This window comes from Bos indicus x Bos taurus, chromosome 11, assembly GCF_003369695.1.
Source record: "Bos indicus x Bos taurus breed Angus x Brahman F1 hybrid chromosome 11, Bos_hybrid_MaternalHap_v2.0, whole genome shotgun sequence".
NCBI lineage: Eukaryota > Metazoa > Chordata > Mammalia > Artiodactyla > Bovidae > Bos > Bos indicus x Bos taurus.
Genome location: NC_040086.1, coordinates 75077850 through 75103467, shown reverse-complemented (window position 1 = coordinate 75103467; position 25618 = coordinate 75077850). Strand labels below are relative to the sequence as shown.

The 25618-nt window shown below is 45.2% G+C and overlaps 1 long non-coding RNA gene across 1 annotated transcript in view; it reads right to left on the bottom strand.

The window, feature by feature from the left end:
* The window catches only part of LOC113901517, a 133160-nt gene extending 121599 nt beyond the window's left edge, over positions 1-11561 (bottom strand). Inside the window, exons 1-3 of the long non-coding RNA XR_003513457.1 lie at positions 11306-11561; positions 11161-11194; positions 6488-6590 (exon numbers count right to left, since the gene is read on the bottom strand). This is a non-coding gene — a long non-coding RNA (uncharacterized LOC113901517). The remainder of the gene's footprint in view (positions 1-6487; positions 6591-11160; positions 11195-11305) is intronic.
* Positions 11562-25618: the final 14057 nt, after the last annotated feature.

Here is a 25618-nt window from a genome sequence, read left to right as displayed (position 1 = left end):
CTAGCTGACAAGAGCCTGGAACAAAGCATGTCTAAACTTCTCAGAGTTCACCTCCCCACCCCACCGCCCCTTCTCTTGCTCCTTATCACTAATGTCTTAATTCAATAAAGCCAGTCAGTTGAACAAACCATTGTCCAAACCAGAGACCCATATGTGGTTCTGGACCTTGGCCTTTAACCTTCTTCTCCCTTAACCAGTAATCTTTCATGACCTATCTCCATGTCCCCTAAGTCCTTCTCCTTTCCTTATTTCCTAATTGACCCCCTCCTATCACACCCTCTGACAATGGAAGAGCCTCTGTCCTTCACATGGCCCACCTGCCCCACTTATTGCAGCCATCGCCCTAAGAGGCAGACTGGAGCTTGCCACTCTCCCTTTAAGCCTTTTCCTGAATATCTGCCCTCCTTTACAGATCTCCCAGAAGAAACAGACTCAGAGAAGAGGAATTGAGCAGAATATAGCAAATCCAGGGGCAGTGAAATTATTGATTTGTGCATTTGTTCATTCATTAAATTATACCTACAGAACCTGGACTTAGTCCTTCTGGGAGTCTCCGGGCTGAAGCATTTAGTTTTCTTGTTTATTTCCTTCATAGCACTTACCTCCATTTTGTTTTGAATTCACTATTTTTATACTTAAAAAAAAAACTATCTCCCCTTTAAGAATAAGTTCCCTACATAAAAGTTACTCTCAGTCTGTTTGATACAGTATCCACAGGCCCTAGTCCCAGGCAAGGCACACGGTAGTCACTTAATAAATATGTATGGGATAAATGATGGGATAAATGAATGACCACAATGACACATGGTAGTTTCTGTCTAGAGTCAGTTCCATCAATACTAGTTTGAGAACCAAATTCCCATCACCTGTCACCAAGCCTTCACCAAGTACCTGCCATGTACAGGCAGAATGGGGTAAGCACCAGCAGCACAGAGACAGAAAGTATGATTTTCACACTCAGGTGCCTCTAAGAGAAGGATGAACTGGGTACAACAGGCTAATTGTCAACAATGCAGGACCAGGACTCTCCATGCCCAGGTACTGGCCTCGCCTGGGGTGACAAACACAGACACCAGTCTTACAGCGAGGACCGTTCCAGGCTGACAAGGTGGGCCCTGGGGACTCTTCCCACTCCTCTGCCTTCTGTTTATCCAGATTCCAGATACGCATTCCATGTGCTTGGTCCCCAGCAGGAGGATGAATGGGCCTTCCATCTGGTCCCGTGGGGCCAGAGCTAGAGAAGGGTGTGCAAATTTATCAAGAGAGAAGGAAGAAGAACAGGAACGGGTTTAAAAAAAAAAAAAAAAACAGAAATTGAGAAGGAAGGAAGGAATGGAAGGGAAAAGGAAAGAGAAAAAGCCCAATTGACACCTCTTGTATCTCCTCTGCACTCCTGGCCCCAGGTCCCAGCGTGCTCGCCGGGACAATGCAGAGTGCTGCTTACAGCCTCCCTGAACGAACACGCCCACCCCGGCTTCCAGGGAAATCCAAGCTCCAGCCAGGATCTGGAGTGAGCTTTTATAAACATTAAATCAGACTGTGCAGATGTGTCACTCGCTGCTTAAAACCCTCCTTGGCTTCCCTCATGTTGAAAATAAAATCCAAATTCCATGTTCAGCCATGGAAAGCTCTGCATGATTTGGTATCTCTCTCTGTAGACTGCATCCAGCCACAAGAATCTGCTTTTTGCTGCATCTGAAAACACCAGGCTTATTGAAGCCACAGGGCCTTTACCTAGCTGTTCCCTCCTCCTGAACTGCTTAGGCCCCTGATCTCCAGCAAACTGGGTCCTCAGTGACATTCACTTTAAACACCAGCTCAGCGAACAGATGCTCCCTTGACTCCCCCTCCTGAAGTAACGACAGGGTCCCCTCTCCATTACACATCTAGGGGTTATTCTTCTGCACAACCTTTGCTGTTGTTTAGTCGCTAAGTTGTGTCCGACTCTTTGAGATGCCATGGAGTGCAGCATGCCAAGCTCCTCTATCCTCCACTGTCTGCTGGAATTTGCTCAAATTCATGTTCATTGAGTTGGCGATGCCATCCAAACATCTCATCCTCTGCCACTCCTTTCTCCTTGTGCCTTCAACCTTTCCCAGTGTTCCAATGAGTCAGCCCTTTGCATCAGGTGGCCAAAGTATTGGAGCCTCAGCTTCAGCATCAGTCCTTCCAATAAATACTCAGGATTGATTTCCTTTAGGAGTGACTGGTTTGATCTCACTGTAGTCCAAGGGACTCTCAAGAGTCTTTTCCAACACCACAGTTTGAAAGCATCAATTCTTTGGTGATCAGCCTTCCTTATGGTCCAACTCTCACATCTATACATGACTACTGGAAAAACCATAGCTTTGACTATACAGAGCAAAGATGAGTATACTGATGCAAAGAACTCATTTGAAAAGACCCTGATGCTGGGAAAGATTGAAGGTGGGAGGAGAAGGGGACAACAGAGGATGAGATGGTTGGATGGCATCACCCACCAACTCGATGGACATGAGTTTGAGTAAGCTCAGGGAGTTGGTGATGGCCAGGGAAGCCTGGCATGCTGCAGTCCATGGGGTCACAAAGAGTCGGACTCAACTAAGTGATTGAACTGAACTGACTATACGGGACTTTTGTCAGCAAAGTGATGTCTCTGCTTTTTAATATGCTCTCTAGGCTTGTCATAGGACAACATTTACCACTATTTGAATATTTTCCTAGACACATTTTTCTGCATTCCCCCATCTATTCATCTTGTACTGCTGCTTCTACTGATGCATATTTGTCTTCTACAAATTACCATAGTCTTTTTTTTTAATTTATTTTAATTGGAGGCTAATTACTTTACAATATTGTATTGGTTTTGCCATACATCAACATGAATCTGCCACAGGTGTACACGTGTTCCCCATCCTGAACCCCCCTCCCACCTCCCTCCCCGTACCATCCCTCTGGGTCATCCCAGTGCACCAGCCCCAAGCATCCTGTATCCTGCATTGAACCTGGACTGGTGATTCGTTTCTTATATGATATTATACATGTTTCAATGCCATTCTCCCAAATCATCCCACCCTCTCCCTCTCCCATAGAGTCCAAAAGACGGTTCTATACATCTGTGTCTCTTTTGCTGTCTCGCATACAGGGTTATCATTACCATCTTTCTAAATTCCATATATATGCGTTAGTATACTGTATTGGTGTTTTTATCTCTGGCTTACTTCACTCTGTATAATAGGCTCCAGTTTCATCCACCTCATTATAACTGATTCAAATGTATTCTTTTTAATGGCTGAGTAATACTCCATTGTGTATATGTACCAGAGTTTTCTTATCCATTCATCTGCTGATGGACATCTAGGTTGCTTCCATGTCCTGGCTATTATAAACAGTGCTGCGATGAACATTGGGGTACACATGTCTCTTTCAATTCTGGTTTCCTCGGTGTGTATGCCCAGCAGTGGGATTGCTGGGTCATAAGGCAGTTCTATTTCCAGTTTTTTAAGGAATCTCCACACTGTTCTCCATAATGGCTGTACTAGTTTGCATTCCCACCAACAGTGTAAGAGGGTTCCCTTTTGTCCATATCCTCTCCAGCATTTATTGCTTGTAGACGTTTGGATCACAGCCATTATCTCAACAGATGCAGAGAAAGCCTTTGACAAAATTCAACATCCATTTATGATAAAAAGTCTCCAGAAAGCAGGAATAAAAGGAACACCTCAACATAATAAAAGCTATATATGACAAACCTATAAATTACCATAGCCTTAAAAGCTTAAATCATTCCCCCCCACCATGTATTAGCTCACAGTCCTGTGGGTCTAAAGTCTAGGCACAGACGGACTGAGTTCCCTGCCCAGGGTCTCCCAAGGCTAAAATAGAGGTGTCTGCCAGGCTGTGTTCTCATCGAGAGCTTGGGGTCCTTTTCCTGGCTTGTGTGGTTATGTCAGGATTCAGGTCCTTCAGTTATAGGCTTACAGGTTCCATTTCCTTGCTGGCCACAAACCAAGCCCTGAGCTCCTGAAGGCTGCCCACATTCCTTTCCCTGGGCCCCTCCAACTTCAAAGTCAGAAACAGTCTTCCTCACATTGAAACCCCCTCATGCTACAAATCTCTCCCATCAGGAAAAGCCCAGTCCCCATGAATGGCTCACTGACTGAGTCAGGTGACCATCAACTCCACCTGTAACATAACCTAGTCCAGGGGATGACAGCCCCATCACATTCATGGTCCACATCCACGCTCCAGGGGAGGGTATTCCACAGGGCAGGAACACCAGGGCGCAGGAATTTGGGAACTAACTTAGAATCCTGCCTACCCTGCCTCACTTGAGCAGGACCTTGCCGGCTTTATCTCTGCACCCTATGGCCTAGGACCCTGTGGTTCTTCCAACCACACAGAGAACAATGAAGACAGTGAAAATACTGCACAGCTCAATGTGGGAAAGCAACAGCGTTGCTCAGAACTTAGAGGTGCCCAGGGCCCAGGAGCCCTGACCAATCCTGGTCCTGCCCTCCAGCCCAGGGACAAGTAAATCAGAATCCCACACCCTTGAACCAAGTCACGGCCACCATGCCACGGTATATAATAGATGCTCATTAATTTGTTTTTCATTTACTAATGGACTGAAAGGAAGAGGATTCTCTCTCCTGGAAACTAGTGTTACTCACTCAGTCATGTCCGACTCTTTGTGACCCCATGGACTGTAGCCCATCAGGCCCCTCTGTCCATGGGATTCTCCAGGTCAGAATACTGGAGTGAGTAGCTGTTCCCTTCTCAGGGGGATCTTCCCAACCCAGGGATTGAACCCAGGTCTCTTGTACTGCAGGCAGATTCTTAACCATTTGTGCCACCAGAGAAGCCCTCTTGGAAACTAGAGATGCAAAGAATTGAAAGAACTGGGGTGGCGGGGAGCAAAGCAGAAGCCAGGAGCCAATCGAGTGCTTCTTATTTGCCTCTACTCTTGGCCTGTTCCTCACCCAGCTCACCTCCAACCCCCTCTCCCCCAGGAAGCCTTTTCTGCCCCCGCCTGACGTCCTGTGCACTGAGTACCTTCCTACTTCATTAGACCCTTTTTTGAGGGTTGTCTTTGACCCCTTCTCTCCTATTGTTGATACACAGGAGGCCAAGTCCTACGTGCTGTTTTCAATTCACCACACCTGTGTCTCAGGTCCTTGTGTCCCCTTCACTCTCCTTGAGGAAGGTGGCCACGTCACCCACCTTTGTTTCTACCCAGTGCAGACGGAGCGTGTTTAGGCTGTGCAGACCCCTGGGACCACTTTCAGTTCAGTCGCTCTGTCATGTCCGATTCTGTGACCCCGTGGACTGCAGCAGGCCAGGCTTCCCTGTTCATCACCAACTCCTGGAGCTTGCTCAAACTCATGTTCATTGAGTTGGTGATGCCATCCAACCATCTCATCCTCTGTTGTCCCCTCCTCCTCCCACCTTCAATCTTTCCCAGCATCAGGGTCTTTTCAAATGAGTCAGTTCTTCACATCAGGTGGCCAAAGGATTCGAGTTTCAACTTCAGCATCAGTCTTTCCAGTGAATATTCAGGATTGATCTCCTTCAGAATGGACTGGTTGGATCTCCTTGCAGTCCAAGGGACTCTCAAGGGTCTTCCCCAACACCATAATTCAAAAGCATCAATTCTTCAGTGCTCAGCTTTCTTTATAATTCAACTCTCACATCCATACATGAGTACTGGAAAAACCATAGCTTTGAGACCTGCTTCAAACAGGAAATAGGAGATCGCCTGGGGAGGGGCAGTTGGGTGAAGCATGCTGTGTGCGGGGGTGGGGGAGATCAGGCCCCAGGAACACAGTGGGAAGCCCTGGCCCCTATGAAAAGGTAACACAGAAAAGGAGAGGAAGGAAAGCAATCAGACCGAGAGAGTTGGTCATCATCAGACTGGTGTGAGGACCCGCATCCAACCAAAGGATGTCTCTGCAGATACAGGCTACTTGTCTCTGTCCGATCCACCAGAAGAGCCATAGGCACTGAAAATCGTCTGCATTCTCCTTTCTCCTTGCTTCCAATAGTGGTCAGTTTTGGTGCAAGTAAAATGATGCAGTGATGCCCGTGTTGAACATATGCATGTGTGAATGCTGTCACTTCAGTCATGTCCGACTCTTTGTGACCCTGTGGACAGGAGCCCACAAGACTCTCCTTTCCATGGGGATCCTCTGGGCAAGAATGCTGGCTGGAGTGGGTTGCCATGCCCTCCTCCAGGGGAATCTTCCCAACTCAGAGATCGAACCCATGTACTCTGCAGGCAGATTCTGCTGAGCTACTGGGGATGCCCAGGTGTGATATATTTGGCCCTTATCCAAGGGAGTAGAGAAAATTGATCTGATACACAAGTACGCTGAAAGGGGACCATAAGCCCTTGAGTGAGACCATCACCAGCATGCAAGCCCCACTGGGGTACGTGAACAGGAAGGTAACATTCATGCCACAGGTTCAAGAAAGACTCTCATTGGAAGTAAGATGGGTCAGAACTTACCGGACTCCAAGTCCTGGTTCTGGGCTCTTCTCCAGGGAGCCTGGCACTTAGCAAGGGATCAGAGGGCAGCCTCAGAGGTGATAAGCAGACTGGGCAGCAGGGCCTGGGAGGAAAAGAAGCTGGGATTATTCATTGGGGGAAGACAGGCAGGCAGGATTTAATACAATCTTCAGGTATCAGAAGAGTTCTTAGGCAGTGCAGGGTGAGTCTTGGCAGTGGCTACTGAGGATAGAATAAGGAGAGAAACTTAATCCCCAGCATAAGGGATTTAGGATAGCTAAGGGGGAGAATTTCCTGATGGTGAAGGTTGTTAAAAGTTGCAATGAATGGTCTGGGGAGAGACTGGGGCCTGCTCTGGAAGCTTTTACAAGTAGAAGAGATTATCCTCTGGCAGGGCAGCTTATCTCTAATCCTGCCTGAAGGCAGGGGAATGGACGCAGTGACCTCAGGGTCTCCTTCAGACTTGGAAAGCAGGCCTTCCCATCAACGGGCCAGCCAACACTGCTGAGCAGGAGATGTGCTTTGAGGCAGGCCCAGAGTGTTCCCTGAAATAAGAAGAAGCCATGTGAAATCGCCTTCCCTTTGTCTATTTTTTAGCCACGGCTGCCTCATGGCAATGGCCAGGTACCTCTATAATCTTGGGTCTAATCAAGGGCACCTTAGACAAGAAAGCCAAGCGCAGCCACAGACCACACTGAGACAGATGACTCTCCACTCGACAGAGCACCCCATACGGCAGAGCCTTGCTGTGGTCTTCTCCACGGAGGGCTCTGCATTTAAAAAGCCATCTGAAGGGACTTTTCTGGCAGTCCAGTGATGAAGACTTTGCCTTCTAATGCAGGGATGTGTGGGTTTGATCCCTAATCGGGGAGCTAAGATCCCACCTGCCTTATGGCCAAAAAACCAAAACACAAAACAGAAGCAATATTGTAACAAATTCAGGAAAGACTTTAAAAATGGTCCACATCAAAAAAAAAAAAAAGTCATGTGAAAAGCTTGCTGGCTCCCAGGCAGTCACAACAGGGCATTCTCAGCTTGCTGCTACCAGACGAATGACCGAAAAGGGCTGCACTAGCTCTGGCTTTTCCTAAACCACACTTTCACTTCCTGCCTGTAAATTGACAAGGCTTCTGAGAACAATGGGCTATGCCCAGCTGTTCACCTTGGGGGCCAGGTAAGAAGAGCACAAGACCTTGGGTGCACGGAGCCTCCATACAGGTTGAGAACAATAACAGGAACACAGAGCATAAGCCAGAATGGCCTCAGAAGCCTTCTATGCTTGGGGAAATCTTGAAGGAAGGGCAAGACTTGGGCAGAGAGGAGAACCCCGACAATCTTCTGAAGTGGTTTTCCAAAATGCTGCGCGGATACCTGAACAACACCCAGGGCTGTAGTTGATTCAATGTTTGCTGAAACCTAGAAAGCCAAAGACAAGATGACCTTTGGCTTTCTAGAACCTGGGAGGAGGGGGGGAGTGTCTAACTCTGCCCAGTAGTTAGATAAATTTGGAAGTGGATATATATTTTATTTTCAGTTCTATTTCCCCAGTGAAGAAAGAATTATTTAGCCCTTAACCCTATACCTTCTCAGAACTGGATTCTTCATTCTTGCTATTTCCTTCTCACAAGTTAGCTGATGTCATTCCAGGGCTTTTTCTTTGTCCTCCATATCTCTGATCCAACTCTTTTACAGGATTTACACCAGGCCCCTCTCTGCTTTCCACCTCTCAACACTTGATAAGTCCACCTATCCATCCCCTCCCACACACACAGAGCCCTAGGGCCAGTGTCTGCCCTTCAAGGACACCTTTCCTTCTGGAGGAGTAAACACCAGCCTTCCAGGCACTTCTACCCAGACTGTATCACCTTAACAGTCTGTACCAGTTAACACAGGTACAGGACTGGAACAAATGGTCCAGTGTACTTAGGAGAAATAAGCATGTAAATGTATTATTCTGCCCATTGCACATGCCAGACACAGGCAGAAGCTGGTTGCAAAAAGCATATTAAGCATGCAATCAGCTGCATCCTCATGCCCAAATAAAGCTATTTTCATTTCATAAAGCAAGAGAGCAAGTCAAGTCATTAGGGAAATAGAAATGGGGAGCTTAAACGCCTAATTGGAAGCTCTATTGCACTTGCAAAGTACCTTTGGTTTTTCTAAAAATTTAAGGGAAACACATTGAGCTTAGAATTGCAGATAGATTGATGCCACATCCATTCCTGCACTAGCACAGAAGGAACACCCCTTCCTGTGGGCTCATCCCAACCCCAGTCACACTGTGTAAATAGCAATGAGGACCCAGAAGGAAGCAAGGGGCTCCTAAAAGCAGGAAAAATTGAAGGGACAGCAAAAGTCCTCTTCCTGTCCATGGAGGGCAGAATCTCATGACCACAGTGCCTCTCTGGCTGCTTTAATTTAACTCTTCCCTCTCTCAGCTAGAATTTTAATGAATCTGATGTATTTCTTGGACATTTCCTATGTACCTGGTACAAACTGCAACTTCTCTGGAACTTCAGGGACCTCTTCTGTCAACATGCTTGGTGATTTAGCCCTGGAATTCCACAGAAGTGGCTGGAAGCCATGGAGGAGCGGGCTCCACATGGGAGATGTACAGACAAGGAGAATTCTACTCCCTCACATCCATGCCCACTTGTATCTGCTTAATATTTGGGGATTCCATATAGGATATTCAGTTCAGTTCAGTTCAGGTCAGTTGCTCAGTCATGTCCGACTCTTTGCGACCCCATGAATTGCAGCACGCCAGGCCTCCCTGTCCGTCACCAACTCCCAGATTTCACTCAAACTCACGTCCATCAGGTCGGTGATGCCATCCAGCCATCTCATCCTCTGTCGTCCCCTTCTCTTCCTGCCCCCAATCCCTCCCAGTATAGTATTTTGGGATTCCATATAAGATATTATGTTGGCCAAAAAGTTCATTCAGGATCGTTCATAAGCTAAACTGAATGAACTTTTTGGCTAGCCCAATAACATTTGGTGAGGGTGGGGGAGCAGGGTTTCTGTTGCTTAAATACATACACACACACAATCCACAATTGAGAGACTGTAGTCTCTAATCTCACCACACAGATGAGGGAAGGCCTCATTGACCAGATGGGTAGCTCAGTAATAGAATTTAGAGGCTCGTGGATTCTCTGGAGCATGTATTCCGGGAACTCAGAGCCCAAGAAAACAAGGATCGTGTTTCCTGCGAAGGTCAGGCTTGATCTGTTGGGTGATCTTGCCCATGTGCCTTCTACATTACACACTTTTTCATAGAGAATTCATCTAAACCCATCTGGAGAAACCAGGACATTAAGATTAACCCAGATGCTCATTTGGTCCTGGAGTCTTCTTATAGATAAGGTCTTTTTATCCAGGAAGTCTCTGGCTCAGGAGGATTGAGGGTATTTATCAACACAGATCTCTTCAATCAAGATCTCTTCAATCAAGAGGAGCATGCAGGATCCACAGAAACACGGGAGGAATAGTCTTCTCAAGCCAACACCATCATGTTTCTGAAAATTTCCATAGAGCCCTGAACCACAAGGGAATAAACTCTAATGGTTGAACATTGGGTACTCTGAGTGCACATCAGTTCAGTTCAGTTCTGTAGCTCAGTCTTGTCCAATTCTTTGCAACCCCATGGACTGCAGCACGCCAGGCTTCCCTGGCCATCACCAGCTCCCGGAGCCTACTCAAACTCATGTCCATTGCGTCCGTGACGCCATCCAATCATCTCATCCTCTGTCATCCCCTTCTCCTCCCACCTTTAATCTTTCCCAGCATCAGGGTCTTTTCCAATGAGTCAATTCTTTGCATCAGGTGGCCCAAGGATTATAGCTTCAGTTTCAGCATCAGTCCTTCCAATGAATATTCAGGACTGATTTCCTTTAGGATTGACTGGTTGGATCTCCTTGCAGTCCAAGGGACTCTCAAGAGTCTTCTCCCCTCTGGGACAACTAACTGCCATGTCCCTTCAAGAGGCCAGCCCTGCAAATACATAAGGACTCAGTCCTTGATGTTTTCTTCTGATCCCTAAAATAGGTTCATACTGCAGTCTGATGGGCACTTCTCCACTCCATGGAATGTCTGCTTGACACACACACAACATGACAAGTGTTATTAGATTAGGTCATTACCTGCACTGGAAATGAAACCACAATCATGTAACAGAGGACCTGCTTCCAGGTATACCCAATCTTTCTGTGACATCACTAAGCGGGGCACCCACTTCTGTCCTTCAGTGCAGAGTTCACTGGGAGCCTCAAAGAGCATGAAACTCAACAGCTTTCCAAGCTGAAGAAACAGTTGGATTTTCATGGGCAGCAGGGACCGTAACTACCAAACCTCTAGGTTCTCCCTAGATTCTAACTCCAAAGAGAAACAAGGTGTCCCTGGAGAAATGGAGGGATGTGGAAAGAGAAAGAAGTGGAAACTGCAGAGAGAGTGATGAATGGCCAGTCTGCATTGCTGAACTAGTTATTACTGAGTTGTTTGCCATTTGGCCCCATGTATTTTTAAAGCATATAGTTAAGGAGCATTTATTAAAATGTTTTCAAGTTGTCCTTCTAAAGAAGAGACCCTGACAAGCCACTCAGTATATTGCAAAGGTGGGTTAAATGCTATTATCCTTGCTGCAGAGATAGGAAGACAAGAGTATAATGGATTACCTTAATTTCCCAGAGACACGCGGTGCATTCATTACTGGCAGGGGGAAAAAAAAGAAAAAGACAATCAGATTAAAGAATCCTGAAACCGGGGCCACCTTGCCAAGAAAGCCAACTGGTTTGAGGAAAGGAGAGGCGAGCCCCACACCTCCAAGGGAGCTGCTCCAAAAAACGCAGTCCTTAGAAACACAGACACCTTCACCTTCCGGAGCTCTGAATTAAAATGTGCAACAGAAACAAATTCGCCACGCACAGAATCGTGAGGGCTCACCAATCTGCCGTGTGAGGCAGATTGGGAGAGGAGGAAAAAATAATCCAGATCCTAATTTAGTTCGGGAGCTTGTTTTCTTACACCAACAAATCCTTCTAAAAATGATTTCCTGATTAGAGGCAAACGTTGGAGGCCCAAGCTCTCGGAGACTGTTGTGTCATCAGCACGTTAGTGTGTTTCTTAGCAACTCTCTCCCTCCACTTTTAGGAAGAAACAACACCTCTGCCAGTAACTCAAAGCGGGAGAAGACTCAGCACCTCTGATGATTCACAGCCGCGGAGGGAGGCCCAGATACCTGAGGTCTGTGTGAGGGTGGGACTCTAGTCAGTAGCCAGACTCAGACAGCAAATGCCAACGCAAGTGCCAGGCTGTGCGGGGAAACTGCAAAAGGCGAGAAGAGGGGACCACTGCATCTCTGTGTGTCTATGTACTTGCAGCCATCAACTGCCATCTCATAACTTGAAATGTGAATCCCAGTGTTTCTGCAGAGCTGATATCTTTCTCTCACCAGGCTTAAAGATGCAGAAAGCCCCTAAGGAGAAGTCAAGTCAGTGAAGGTTAAGGAATAGGGTTTTCTGAACTGATTTTATCTTAAACTTTGGAATTTTCAGGATCAGCTCGGAAAGAACTGAAGATCAAAACTTTATTTATCCATTGATTAAGCATTTATTACCCATTGACAGTATGCCAGCTCTTGTTCTCTGTGATTTCAAATCAGTTCTTTTGGCAAGGAGCGCTATCAATGAACCCTGAAGCTAGAAGGGACCATCAACTCCAACTATCTCATTTTCCAGATGAGAAAACTGAGACCTCATGAGGTTCTCCTCCCTGAGATATGAGTAATTTATTGACAAAGCTAGAGCATAAATACATGTATTCCCACCATGACTACTAATTCTCAGACCAGATGCTTCAAAACTGGACTTGGATACTCTCTGCCTGAGAAGGGGAGACGTGATATTCAATTTGCCAATATTCACAACCTTGGAGGAAGTGATATTCATCCTAAGCCAAAACATATTGGTAAATTCTCTAATTTAGTCAGATGATGTCTCACTTTACATGATAAATGTTTCTAAAAAGTTGCATGCAAATCAAATTTTTGTAAATTGAATTACTTCTTTAAAAGCACAAGACAGATTGCTTTGTAAAGGAACCCTGGGCTGAAAATGAGAAATATTTCTGCAATTTAAATAATAACTACCTCCATAATTTATCTCTTCTGTAATTCATAATTTAATATTTCTTGGTTTTGTTTAGCATCACTTGCTTAAAACAAGAAAGATCTATATTTATGCAGCTACTGTCACCAAGAAGTTTGAAGTACATTAATAACAACTAGTATTCAATACTTTCCTTCTACATACTCTTAAGAACTAATAAGGATTTGGTATTCCCATTTGGCAGATGGGAAAGAAGTTAAGGCATGCAGTAAGGACAGATCTAAGATCGCGGAGAAAGTCAATCAGGTGGACAGGATGTCTGCATGTTCTTGGTTATAAATCCTGGATTTTTGTCTACTGGGTTAGGACACTGTAGGAAACTATTGTATTCAAGCTCTCCAGAGAAATAGACCCAATAGGATACATATGGATCTATAAAAGGAGTTTTATGGAAATTGGTTCATGTGATTGTGGAAACTGAGATATGCCATGATGTGCACTGGAGAACCAAGAAACCCAGTGAAATAATTCAAGTTCAATGGCCTAAAAAAGGGGGAGGGGGCAAAGGAAATGGAAGAGGGGCCATTGGTGTAACTCCCAGAATCTGAAGGCCAGAGAACCAGGAGCTCTGATATCCGAAAGTAAGAGAAGACAGATGTCCCAGCTGAAGATGTAACAGCAAAATGCCCATGTTCCACTTTTTTTTCCCATTCACACCCCCAGTGCATTGAATGGATGCAATGGTAAGGGAGGGTCTTCTTCACTCAGTCAACTGATTCAAACGCTAATCTCTTCTGCAAACATCCTCACAGATAGACTCAGAAATAACATTTCACTAGTTATCTGGGAAATCCCTTAGCCCAGTAAATTGAAAGATTAACCATCACAACTACTGTCTCCCAGGGAGACATTCTCCACATCTCAGATATGTGGACTCCCAAGAAATTCATGAAGCATCTCAAAGATATATACTCTAGGAATCCAGGAGAGCCTCCTACCTTTCTCTCTACCCAATCACTCAACTCATCTGGGGCAACATGGAGACCAAAAAAGAGTCTCAATCAATTCATAACAATGTGTCTTACTGATTCCCCATCACAATGCATCCCTCTGACTGTTCAAAAGAAAACTGGAGAATGTACAGGTTCTGCCCCCAAGAACACTCAGTCCACTGAAAGAGGCAAAACTCACACATGAAACTACATTCTAGTCTAAATGCACATGGGTCTCCTCCACTAAATGATAGAGCCTTAAGGAGAGGGACCATCTTCATCTTTGCTTTGTTAGCACCTTGCCTTGGAAAATGTCAGTAACCAGTTGAATTTTTCATCATATTCAATTATGAAAACGCAGATGGATTGGGAAGGGAGTTATCTGCAAATATCGGGAGAGACAATATAGAAGATATAAAATCAACATATTGTTTGTATCCCCAGAATGACTTCACCTCTTCTGTGGGAAGAATAATAATAAAGCCAGCCTCAGAGAGTGGTGGTGGCACTTGAGTGGCAAAATAAATCTAAAGCATTTAGCATGTCTCAGGCATGCATTGAGCACTTAATAAGCACTGCCTATCATTTATATTGTAAGGATCACAGATGGTGGTGACAAAGGAATGGATGACAGATCGATGCAGGGAAAAATTTTCCCACAATGTCAAGGGCTGTTCACTCGTGGAAGCTGCTACATGGGTGAAGCTCCCTCTCCAAGAGCCTGGACAGTCATCTCTGAATGATGTCAAGAAACTAGGTAAAGTTGGCTGAAGGCACTGGTTCATTAACCTGGCTGGGAATTAGAACAATGTAGGCAGATTGCCAGGAGAAATATCAATAACCTCAGATATGCAGATGACACCATGCTTATGGCACAAAGTGAAGAAACTGAAGAGCCTCTTGATGAAAATGAAAGAGGAGAGTGAAAAAGTTGGCTTAAAACTCAACATTCAGAAAACTAAGATCATGACATCTGGTCCCGTCATTTCATGGCAAATAGATGGGGAAACAATGGAAACAGTGACAGACTTTATTTGGGGGGGCTCCAAAATCACTGCAGATGGTGACTGCAGCCATGAAATTAAAAGACGCTTGCTCCTTGGAAGAAAAGTTACGACCAACCTAGACAACGTATTAAAAAACAGAGACATTACTTTGCCAAAAAAGGTCCATCTAGTCAAGGCTATGGTTTTTCCAGTAGTCATGTATGGATATGAGAGTTGGATTTTAAAGAGAGCTGAGTGCTGAAGAATTGGTACTTTTGAACTGTGGCATTGGAAACGACTCTTGAGAGTCCCTTGGACTGCAAAGAGATCCAATCAGTCAATCCTGAAGGAAATCAGTCCTGAATATTCATTGGAAGGACAGATGCTGAAGCTGAAAATAAAATCCTTTGGCCACCTGATGAGAAGAACTGACTCATTGGAAAAGACCCTGATGCTGAGAAAGATTGAAGGCAGGAGGCGAAGGGGACAACAGAGGATGAGATGGTTGGATGGCATCACCGACTCGATGGACATGAGTTTGAGCGAGCTCCAGGAGTAGGTGATGGACAGGGAAGCCTGGCGTGCTGCAGTCCACGGGGTCGCAAACAGTCTGACATTATTGAGCAACTGAACTGAACTGACTGAGACAGTGCTTTAAATGCACACAGCTTTAGGCCCATCCAGACATCTTTAACAACTGTGGGAAGACCCAGGAATTTATATTTAAATAAGCATCCAAAGTGACTTTTAGGTAGTTCATCAAGCATGGATCTAATTATCTAAGTTTTGAGAACCACCTGTAGAGAGAAAGTTTATGATCCCATCTGGATTCTGAGGCTCTAGGAGTTCCTTCATCCATCCTTGATCTCCTTCAGGATAATATCATTGAAAATCACACAGGTTGACAAAGTCAGAAAGGTTGGCTTCCAATCCCTGTTCTGCCATTTCCTAGCTGTATGACTTAACACATATTCATTATTCTCCCAAAGCCTCAATTTCTTGTCCATAAAATAGAGATAAAGATGAATACCTTGCATGGATGTCCTAGGAGGGGTTTCTGACACATAGTAAGTGCTTGACAAATGTTTTATAAGAAAAGCACCTCTCATTGTACAAAAAAATAAAAAGGACATAATAAACACGAATTCCTCTTCTCACTACCATCCCAAACTTACACATTATGTGGAGGAAATTGAGTTCACATAAACCAAGGAGACAACAAAAGATGAAAAAGTGAGACTAGAACCATGCATAGATGGAGATGCCAGAAGAACAGGAAAATAGCTTCAGTTCAGTTCAGTCGCTCAGTCGTGTCCGACTCTTTGCGACCCCATGAACCACAGCACGCCAGGCCTCCCTGTCCATCACAGTCTCCCGGAGTTTACCCAGACTCATGTCCATTGAGTTGGTGATGCCATCCAGCCATCTCATCCTCTGTCGTCCCCTTCTCCTCCTGCCCCCAATCCCTCCCATCATCAGAGTCTTTTCCAATGAGTCAACTCTTCGCGTGAGGTGGCCAAAATATTGGAGTTTCAGCTTCAGCATCAGTCCTTCCAATGAACACCCAGGACTGATCTCCTTCAGAATGGATTGGTTGGATCTCCTTGCAGTCCAAGGGACTCTCAAGAGTCTTCTCCAACACCATAGTTCAAAAGCATTAATTCTTTGGCGCTCAGCTTTCTTTACAGTCCAACTCTCACATCCATACATGACCACTGGAAAAACCATAGCTTAGGGGATTCCAAAAGCCAAGTGGATTCTCAAAATCTGAAGTAAAGCAGGGATAGAAAAAACACAATGCATTACATTTCTGTGGGAAAGTAAAGGAGAGTGAAAGTATCATAGATCTTTCTGGATTTTGTTGGGTGTTCTCAATCATTAAATCTGCATTTAGAAATATTTATATTTGCTGAAAACCAAGAGCCTTGGTGCACAGGGAGAATGAAAAGAGCAAGGGACAGGTCTAATTAATCATCAGGGGGCTGTCACATTGACAACTAGAAGAATTGGAAAGTTACAAAGTACCAGCACCAAACAGCATCAATCACCCAACGATGGTAAATAAATTAATCAAAAATCATTGGGTACCAAAAGGTCTGGGGGAAAAATAAAAGGCAGAAGAGAAAAAATGATTAGGAGCAGCTAGCAAGCAAAACAGCAGAGCCTGACCCTGTTAAAGCTAAAGCCATGTACCCTGGCAGATTGCCAGCTACTCTGCCTTCAGTGCCCTGCCCACCCCCAAGCATTGTGCCAAGCACAACTGGGTGCAAAAGCAGCTATGGATGCTGTTGTCTTTGCACCTATTACCCCTTTCGTATTTAATGGGAGATTCGCTTAGGCTGCCTACTCTCTACCCACTAATAAAAGGGGAAATACTGTCCTTGACAGAGCTTCCCAGGTGGCAATAGTGGTAAAGAATCCACCTGCTAATACAGGAGACATAAGGTAAGCGGGTTCCATCTCTGGGTGGGGAAGATCTCCTGGACTAGGAAATGGCAACCTGCTCCAGGATTCTTGCCTAGACAATTCCATGGACAGAAGAGCCTGGCGGGCTACAGTCCATGCAGTCATAAAGAGTCGGACATGACTGAGCAACTGTGCACAGTCATATCCAACTCTTTGCAACCCCATGGACTCTTGCCCACCAGGCTCCTTTACAAGTGTGTGTGCTCAGTGGCTTCAGTCACGTCCAAATCTTTGTGACCCCACAGACCTTAGCCTGCCAGGCTCCTCTGTTCATGGGATTTTCCAGGTAAGAACACTAGAGTGGGTTGCTATGCCTCCTCCAGGGGATCTTCCACACCCCATGTCTCTTGCATTGTAGGTGGATTCTTTACCACTGAACCATCAGGGAAGCCCTCCTTGATAAGTAGGTCACCCTAAATACTGCTTTGCTCAAAGCCATTCCCTGACTCATTACTGAGCTACCATATTTGTGTGTTTGAGTTATCACAGCCCCAGGACTTGGGAGAATCCATGACTCTCTCCTCTGGAATAATATTGTATGTATGTATGCTTAGTTGCCCAGAAGTGTCTGACTCTTTGTGACCCCATGGACTATAGCCCGCCAGGCTCCTCTGTCCACAGGGATCCTCCAGGCAAGAATACTGGTTGTCATGCCCTTCTCCAGGGGATCTTCCCAACCCAGGGATCAAACCCAGGTCTACCACATTGCAGGCAGATTCTTTACCATCTGAGCCACCAAGGAATAATATTAGGGGCCCTCTTTGACCTAGGATTATATAACACTGGGCCCACCTTCCTCAACCTGGCCTCTAATCAGTTCATGTACTCCAATCAGTTCATTTTTTTCTTTACCTGGCAAAAGAGTGGTTATGCAGGATATTAACCAGATCACCAACTTCCTCATTCTTTTCTAATCAGGATGCACACATCTACCCCTCAAGGTTCACACAGTCTCAGTGGTGAATTAAGAGAATCGAACACCTGGATTTTCTGTGGATCCACACTGGTCACGAAATATTTCAGTAGAATTTAACATCTGCTAGGGCCTAAGCTCAACCTTTCTTTAAAATACATTTTTGACATGCTAGATCACACATTCTTTATTTACAATTCCCTCACAAGTGATCATCTGCAATTTAATTCCACTTAACACATATTTCATGAGCACCCATATGGTTCTAGCAAAGACATAGAAATGAGGGGAGCCATGTCTCTCTGTATTCTGAGAACTCATAGATTAGTAAGAGAGACAAAACCATCACTAATGACATGCTCTAGGAACTATGACCACAGAGACATAAACCACGCACAGTAGGACTAAGGACAGAATTAACTCTCATACAAGACGATGGGAAAGACTTGCTAGGAGTGGGGAGTGGGGAGTGCAGAAAGACAGGATCTGATATGACTTGGAAGAAGGTCAAGTCCTGGACGATGGAGAAGAGAGGATACTAAGGGCAGTGACAAACTTGAGAAAGGCCTGAGAAATACGTAAATGCAAAATATAAGAGAGGAGTCATGGAGAGGTGACTTTGCTGCACAGAGACAGTAGGGTCCTGAGTGGGAAAGAGTGGTGATAAGGGTCAGGAAGGGTCCTAAAAGTACAGAAGCAACCACTGAACAATTCTGTGTACACCTTACTCTCCCTTCTCCAGACATCCAGAGACATCACAAGGGTGTCCCCTAGATCTTGGGGGCTAGAGTCTCCAAATATGAGAGCAGCAGCAGTAAACACTAGATGCTCCAAGGAACTCGTCCCCAGAAGGCGGTGCCCACGTGTGAGGCTCTGCACAGGAAACAGCAGGGCTTCCCAGATGGCGCAGTGGTAAAGAAAGAATCTGCCTGCCAATGCAGGAGACGCAGGAGATGTGGGTTCAATCCCTGGGTTGGGAAGATCCCCTGGAGTAGGAAATGGCAAACCACCCCAGTATTCTTGCCTGGAAAGTTCCATGAACAGAGAAGCCTGGTGGGCTACAGTCCATGGGGCCACAAAGAGTCGGGCACAACTGAGCAACTGAGCACACAGGCACACACAAAGGAAATAGCACATAAATAATGTCTGAGTACAAATAGGTTATATACCAATCACATGCACTCAAGCAGGTGATAGACAGGTATCAAACTGATAATTTGATGGATGGATATATTTTTGGAAGTGAGACAATATACACGTGTGACTGATTCACTGAATGAACCAGACTCAGTAGGTCCAAAGCCACAAGAACTGAATTTTTTTTTCACTTTTCAACCTGTGCTATGGGATCATGACTCCCTACTCCTAAATGAATATCCAACAGTCTCATAATGTTTTTTGTTAACTCTCAGATAAAAATCACATTAGAAAGCTCCCAGTGCTAGGGAGCTCAGCTCAGTCCTCTATGATGACCTAAAGGGGTGGGATGGGGAAGGGGTGGGCAGGAGGGAGGCTCAAGGGGATATGTGTATACATATGACTGATTCACGTTGATGTACAGCAGAAACTAACAAAACATTGTAAAGAAATTATCATTGTTGGTGCTTAGTTGTTCAGTCATGTCCGACTCTTTGAGACCCCATGGACTGTAGCCCACCAGGCTCCTCTGTCCATGGAATTCCCCAGGCAAGAATACTGGAGTGGGTTGCCATTTCCTCCTCCGGAGGATCTTCCTGACCCAGGGATCGAACCCCCGTGTCCTGCATCTCCGGCACTGCAGGTGCATTCTTAACTGCTGAGTCACTGGAGAAGCCCAGACTCCAATAAATAAATATAAGTCCAGGGTTGTAATATTAAAACTGCAAAAATCTGCTTTAATTTACGATTTCATGGTCAGGCCCATCACAGTCATGGAGGCCTGAGGGAAGAAGCAGAAAGAAAGAAAGTAAAGTCGCTCAATCATGTCTTGACTCTTTGCGACTCCATGGACTGAAGCCCCAGGCTCCTCCATCCATGGGATTTTCCAGACAAGAGTACTGGAGTGGGGTGCCATTGCCTTTTCCAGGAGATCTTGAAGCAGAGCCTGTGTTCTGTTCTTCTGCTCCCTCCTCGCCACTCCACAAGCTCTGACTTGTGGCTTCCCAGGGCTGAGTGGGGGGAGGGCCCTCTGTAATGGTGCAGATACAAACCAGCATTAGTGCTCTTGGAACCCAGGGAATGTCATCCAACATTAATTATTTTCTTTATGGGGCGTTTTTACAAGAACTCCCATCTTGCATTTCTTGCCAAAACGATGCTTCCTATGGCCCACAGCCCTCCCTCCGTCCCTGGCACCTTGCAGTCCCCCACTCAACCCCTCATCTCTCCAGAAGGTCTCATGGGCAGCTGGACCCTGAGCCGCTATCTTCCTCAGAGCATCCTCCACTCTACAAGAAGCACACATCCTAAATAAGCCTGGCTGCAGCCCAGAAGGGCAGGCTATTCCCAGGGCAGGTCTGATTCTTCCCTCTCTGCTGCAAGCTGACCAACAAAGTCCAGTGTCTGTGTCCACTAAAAGCCAGAGAACACAAGTAAGGCTTCTGAGCAGCCCCCTTGATGAGAGAGATTGCACTTCTCCTTCTGACTTGGGGTGTGGGAGGAACCCATCACCACCTGTTGACAACTTTCCCCAAAGGGATCCTTAATCCTCGCCTCCTACCTTCCACCTCTTTTCCTTTATACCCTGGAGGAGGCTGATGAGCTAATGCTGACAGTGCAGTATGGGGTCAATTCCTTTTAAAGTACTTTACAGATGGGCTAGGCTACCAGTTTAAAATATAAGTGCACTTGGCAGATATTTTTCTCAGACTTTGGGCATCAGCTGAAATTTCAAGCAACCAAAAAAGTTTTGTTTAACATCTCCATACGTCACTATAAATCACAGACTTAGAGAGGTTCAAGAACCTTAGAGAAAACACAATATCCCTCACTTAACTTATACAGTAAAAAACTAACATTCTTCCCTCACCTATCCTTGTATGTCTGTCTCCTATGGAGGGGGATACTGAGGCTGGAAAAAGACCGTACTTCACCCAGCAGAAATGGCTCCTTCCATCTGCTCAGGCAACATCTCTCAAAACCTGAACAGTCTTCCTTTTCCCAAGGGAAAGAGCCAGTGAGCAGAAAAGGCCACAGGGCAAGCTGAGACATGCAAGCCTACGTATTGATCAGGGTAGGTTCATTTTCACTGCAGTAACAAATGATGTCTGAAATCTCAACAACTTAACAACACAGTATAAGTTTATCTCTAACCCACTTTAAGTTCTGTGGAGATTGGTAGTGCTTTTGATCCACTTTCCTCTCTTCCACAAAGTGATTCAGGGACCCAGGTTGCTCACCCCTTTCGCTTCTCACGTATCATGAGTTTCAGATTGCCCTTCAACTTTGTCCACAAGCTAGCAGATGGTGGAAAGGAAGCATAGGAAATCACACGATTATTTAACCACCTTGGTCCATGTTATTTCTGCTCACAATTTCACTGGCTCTCAGAATTGGTTATGTAATGAATGTAAATCAAAGGAGACTGAGAAAAGTAGAGAAGTCCACAGAAATTTCCATAGGACCAAATCTGTACCACCTACTGAGCACCCACTTCATTCTGGGAACAAAGGTATTTGTCCTCTTTATTGTGTACTGATCTCCACACTCTTCTCATCTCATGTCTCTCCACGTTGTGATTTGATGAAGAAGAGGAACTTCACAATCAGAGGCTGAATAGCAATGAGATTCAGAGCACGGACTTGAGTCAGAATGTTAGGGTTTAAACCCAAGCTCCACGACTGGCTCTCTAAGCGATTTGCAGTAAGTTACTTAACTTCTCTCACCAGTACCACGTGTGCATGTGCTAAGTTGTTCAGTCGTGCCTGACTCTTTGCAACCCCATGGACTGTAGCCCTTCAGGTTCCTCTGTCCATGGGATTCTCCAGACAAGAATACTGCAGTGGGTTGCCATGCCCTTCTCCAGGGGATCTTCCCTACCCAGGGACTGAACCTGCATCTCTTATACCTCCTTCATTGGCAGGTGGGTTCTTTTCTACTAGCACCACCTGGGAAACCCCCACCAATACCACAGGGACAATAATAATATATATTTTATGTTCAAGAAGTTAATATATCTAAAGAACTTAGAACATCCCTGACTTACAGTGACCCCTATTAAAAAAAAGTTTGCTCTTAATATTGTTATTTTTATCCTCAATATTTATTTTCTTTGCCCTGTTAATTATAGTTGCTCTTAGTAAAGTAGTAAAGTCGCTCAGTCGTGTCCGATTCTTTGCGACCCCATGGACTGTAGCCTACCAGGCTCCTCTGTCCATGGGATTTTCTAGGCAATAGTACTAGAGTGGATTGCCATTTACTTCTCCAGGGGATCTTCCCGACCCAGGGATCAAACCTGGGTCTGCCACATTGTAGACAGACACTTAACCATCTGAGCCGCCAATTAGACATAATTCCCTATTAGCAGACAATGCCTCTCTGAAAGATGCCAGAGCACTGTAGCTCATTGCTTTAGAAAAGAAGAAAGATCCCATTGTCCGCAAGGCTTCCGGGTCATTTTTTCAAATCAATTTTCTAGGACCTGGCACAGTCAGAATAAAGTCTTCACAGTCACTTTCCAGGCTAGTAGAAATGCTCCATGCTTCAGCAGCTCAATGGCCTCACACCAGCTTTCAGTGGCCTGCAGCCCTCTGAAGAAGGAAGTACGTCCTAAGGGTGAAAAGTTATTCAGTTTCCCTGCCTGACATTCTAGTTGCAGGCCTCCTAGAAACAGAGAAGCTGTTGTCACGGTGCCAGGATGTGACAAATGATGTGGAGGGAGTGTTATGATACAGCCATCCATCCACCGTCAGAGGCCAGGACCACAAGGGGACAGAAAATGAACAGGGAAATTGTTAATTGTGTAGCATTAAAGCTTCCCAAGAGAAACTTTAGAGGGAAGTATGTTTTGCCTCCATCTAGAGAGGCTTCCCCAATGGCTCAGTGGTAAGGAATCTGCCTGCACTGCAGGAGTCACAGGAGATGTGGGTTCAATACCTGGGTCCAGAAGATCCTCTGAAGGAGGGCATGGCAACCCACTCCAGTATTCAGTTTTCTTGCCTGGAGAATCTCATGGACAGAGGAGCCCAAGGGCTACAGTCCACTGGGTCTCATCAAAGAGTCAGACACAACTGAAGCAACTTAGCATGCAGAGAGGCATAATATGCTGAAAGGATTTAGATGACACGCTACCAGCTAGGGAGGAGACTAGCAGAGCTGGGGGTGGGGGACAGGGGTAGGAAACCACCCCAGCGTCAGCGAAGAGCAAGAGAGGAGCACTACAGAAAGAATCATTGCAAATGCAGGTGTCCATTACAGGGAGAGAACTAAGGTTACTTTTTACATGACCCTGGATAAGTTACTTAACATTCAATGTTGGCAGAATTTATAAAATGAAGAAGATATAGATTTCACTTACCTTAAGGCAGGATTCTACTCTTGAGAACTCTCCAGAGTCTGACTATGTGATTCTTTAAGCATGGGATGTCCTTTCTTCTCTCCAATGTCTTTGCCTTTAGTATAGCATTATTTATTTGCTAAGTGTAAAATGGAGGATTCCATGGCCCTACATTTAGTCTCACTTACAAAAATATATTAGTGGAATGGAGACTAAATACAATACAACAAAAACTCCATTGCACAAATCACCTTCTCTTTCTGGAGAGTGGGTTCCACCATCACATACAAGTATCTGTGAGGTTCTAGTACATGCACTGAATCTTTCTGAAGAGAAATATGTAGTACATACCGATAGCCTTGATGTTTTCATTCCTCCAGTCCACAACAGAGACTCTCTTGAAAGGATTACACTTTGAGTCCAACATGAAGCCTACAGAATCCACATTAAAACAACAATGTGGAATTTCTGCTTCGCCGGAGATGGAGGAAGAGGAACCAGATTTACCCTCCTGTTATTGTTCAGTCACTAAGTTGTGTCCCACTCCTTATCCTCCTACCTGAAACCAAAGAAAAACTAGCAACATATATGAAGCAATAGCTTTCAAGACTCAGTACATCAGAGAATGAAGGATGATGATTCCTGAAAGAGAAGACACAAGTGAGAAGAGACTTAGAAGTGCCCCAGTTTACTGCTCTGAGAGAGTCCCCCATCCATGACCCACGGAGAGGAAGCCTAGAAAGAGCCCAGCATATAGCCTGAGTCAAGCAAATAAAGTTGCAAGTCCAATGCCAACTAACTTCTTGCCCAGATGAGTAAACAAAGGTCAGGGAGATCATGGATCATGTGGGCAGTTTTGGGTCACTTGCTGGACCTTGCTTCTTTCTTCTTACTTCCTTTGCATTTGAGGTTTTTCTCAAGTGAAGGATCATAACATAAACAGAAAGGACAGACCTCCCAACCCCCAATACTTGACTCGACAGGGAAAGAATCAACACAAATTTTCCATGTTCTTCTACAGATGGTTTATGATCAAATTTCCCATCATTTGGTTAAAGAAGAAAGAAGAAATTAAAAATAATTTCTTCTTCACCACACACTCCAATCAACTGGTTCTTAAAGAAAAAAAAGTCAATAGGCTGACAGCCTGAAGTAGATAAAGATATTAGCTGGAGGCCTGCTGGTTCCAACAAGCAATAGACAAATAATGATCGATAGTTTTTATCTCCTAATGACTGGATGGCCATTGGGTAGTTTCCAGCTAAGAACTTCATTGACAACGACAGTGTTGCTTCTAAGAGGGAGGGGAAACCAATTTTTATGAGACCCAAGTAGAAGTGTACCTTTCAGAAACACCTGGATCTCAGTCACCACAATCCTAGCAGTCAAATTGAACTGGATTATTTATCTACATCTCATAATCATCAAGTTCCTCTCTCAAACTACCTCCCTCATCCCTCTGCAGCCTCCACTCAGGCCAGGTTGTTGTTGTTCAAGTCATGTCCAACTCTTTGCGACTCCACAGACTGCAGCACACCAGGCTTCCCTATCTTTCACTGTCTCCCGGAGTTTGCTCAAATCCATGTCCATTGAGTCAGCGATGCTATTCAACCATCTCATCCTCTGTTGCCCCCTTTTCCTCCTGGCCTCGACATTTCCCAGTCTTTTCCCATAAGTCAGCTCTTCGCATCAGGTGGCCAAAGTATTGGAGCTTCAGCATCAGTTCTTCCAATGAATATTCAGGGTTGATTTCCTTTAGGATTGACCAGTTTGATCTCCTTGCAGCCCAAGGGACTCAGGCCAGGAATCATCTCAAATACATCTGACAGCAGACAAAGGGGTCTTGGTCCATGAAAATTATTTGCATCCTATTTCCTCCCTGGAGATCTTTATGGGCGTCCCTAACATCACTCATGTCTATTTCAAACTCTGCAGTTTGGACTGAGTGCCCTTCATTAATTGTCCTCTAAGTTCTCCATCTCTGCCAGCAATCTCCCTCATGCATCAGCCAAGACATGAGCATATTTGCTTTCCACATGCTTTTAGTCCTGAATTCCTTCCTCCTTGTCTTTGCTGAACTGCCTGGCTCTGGCTCATATGCTCTTTTCTAGTGACCCACATTAGCCATTTTCATAAATTTTCACTCAAAACCTCTATAATACAGCATGATGATTAACTCCACCTAATCTTGATGCTA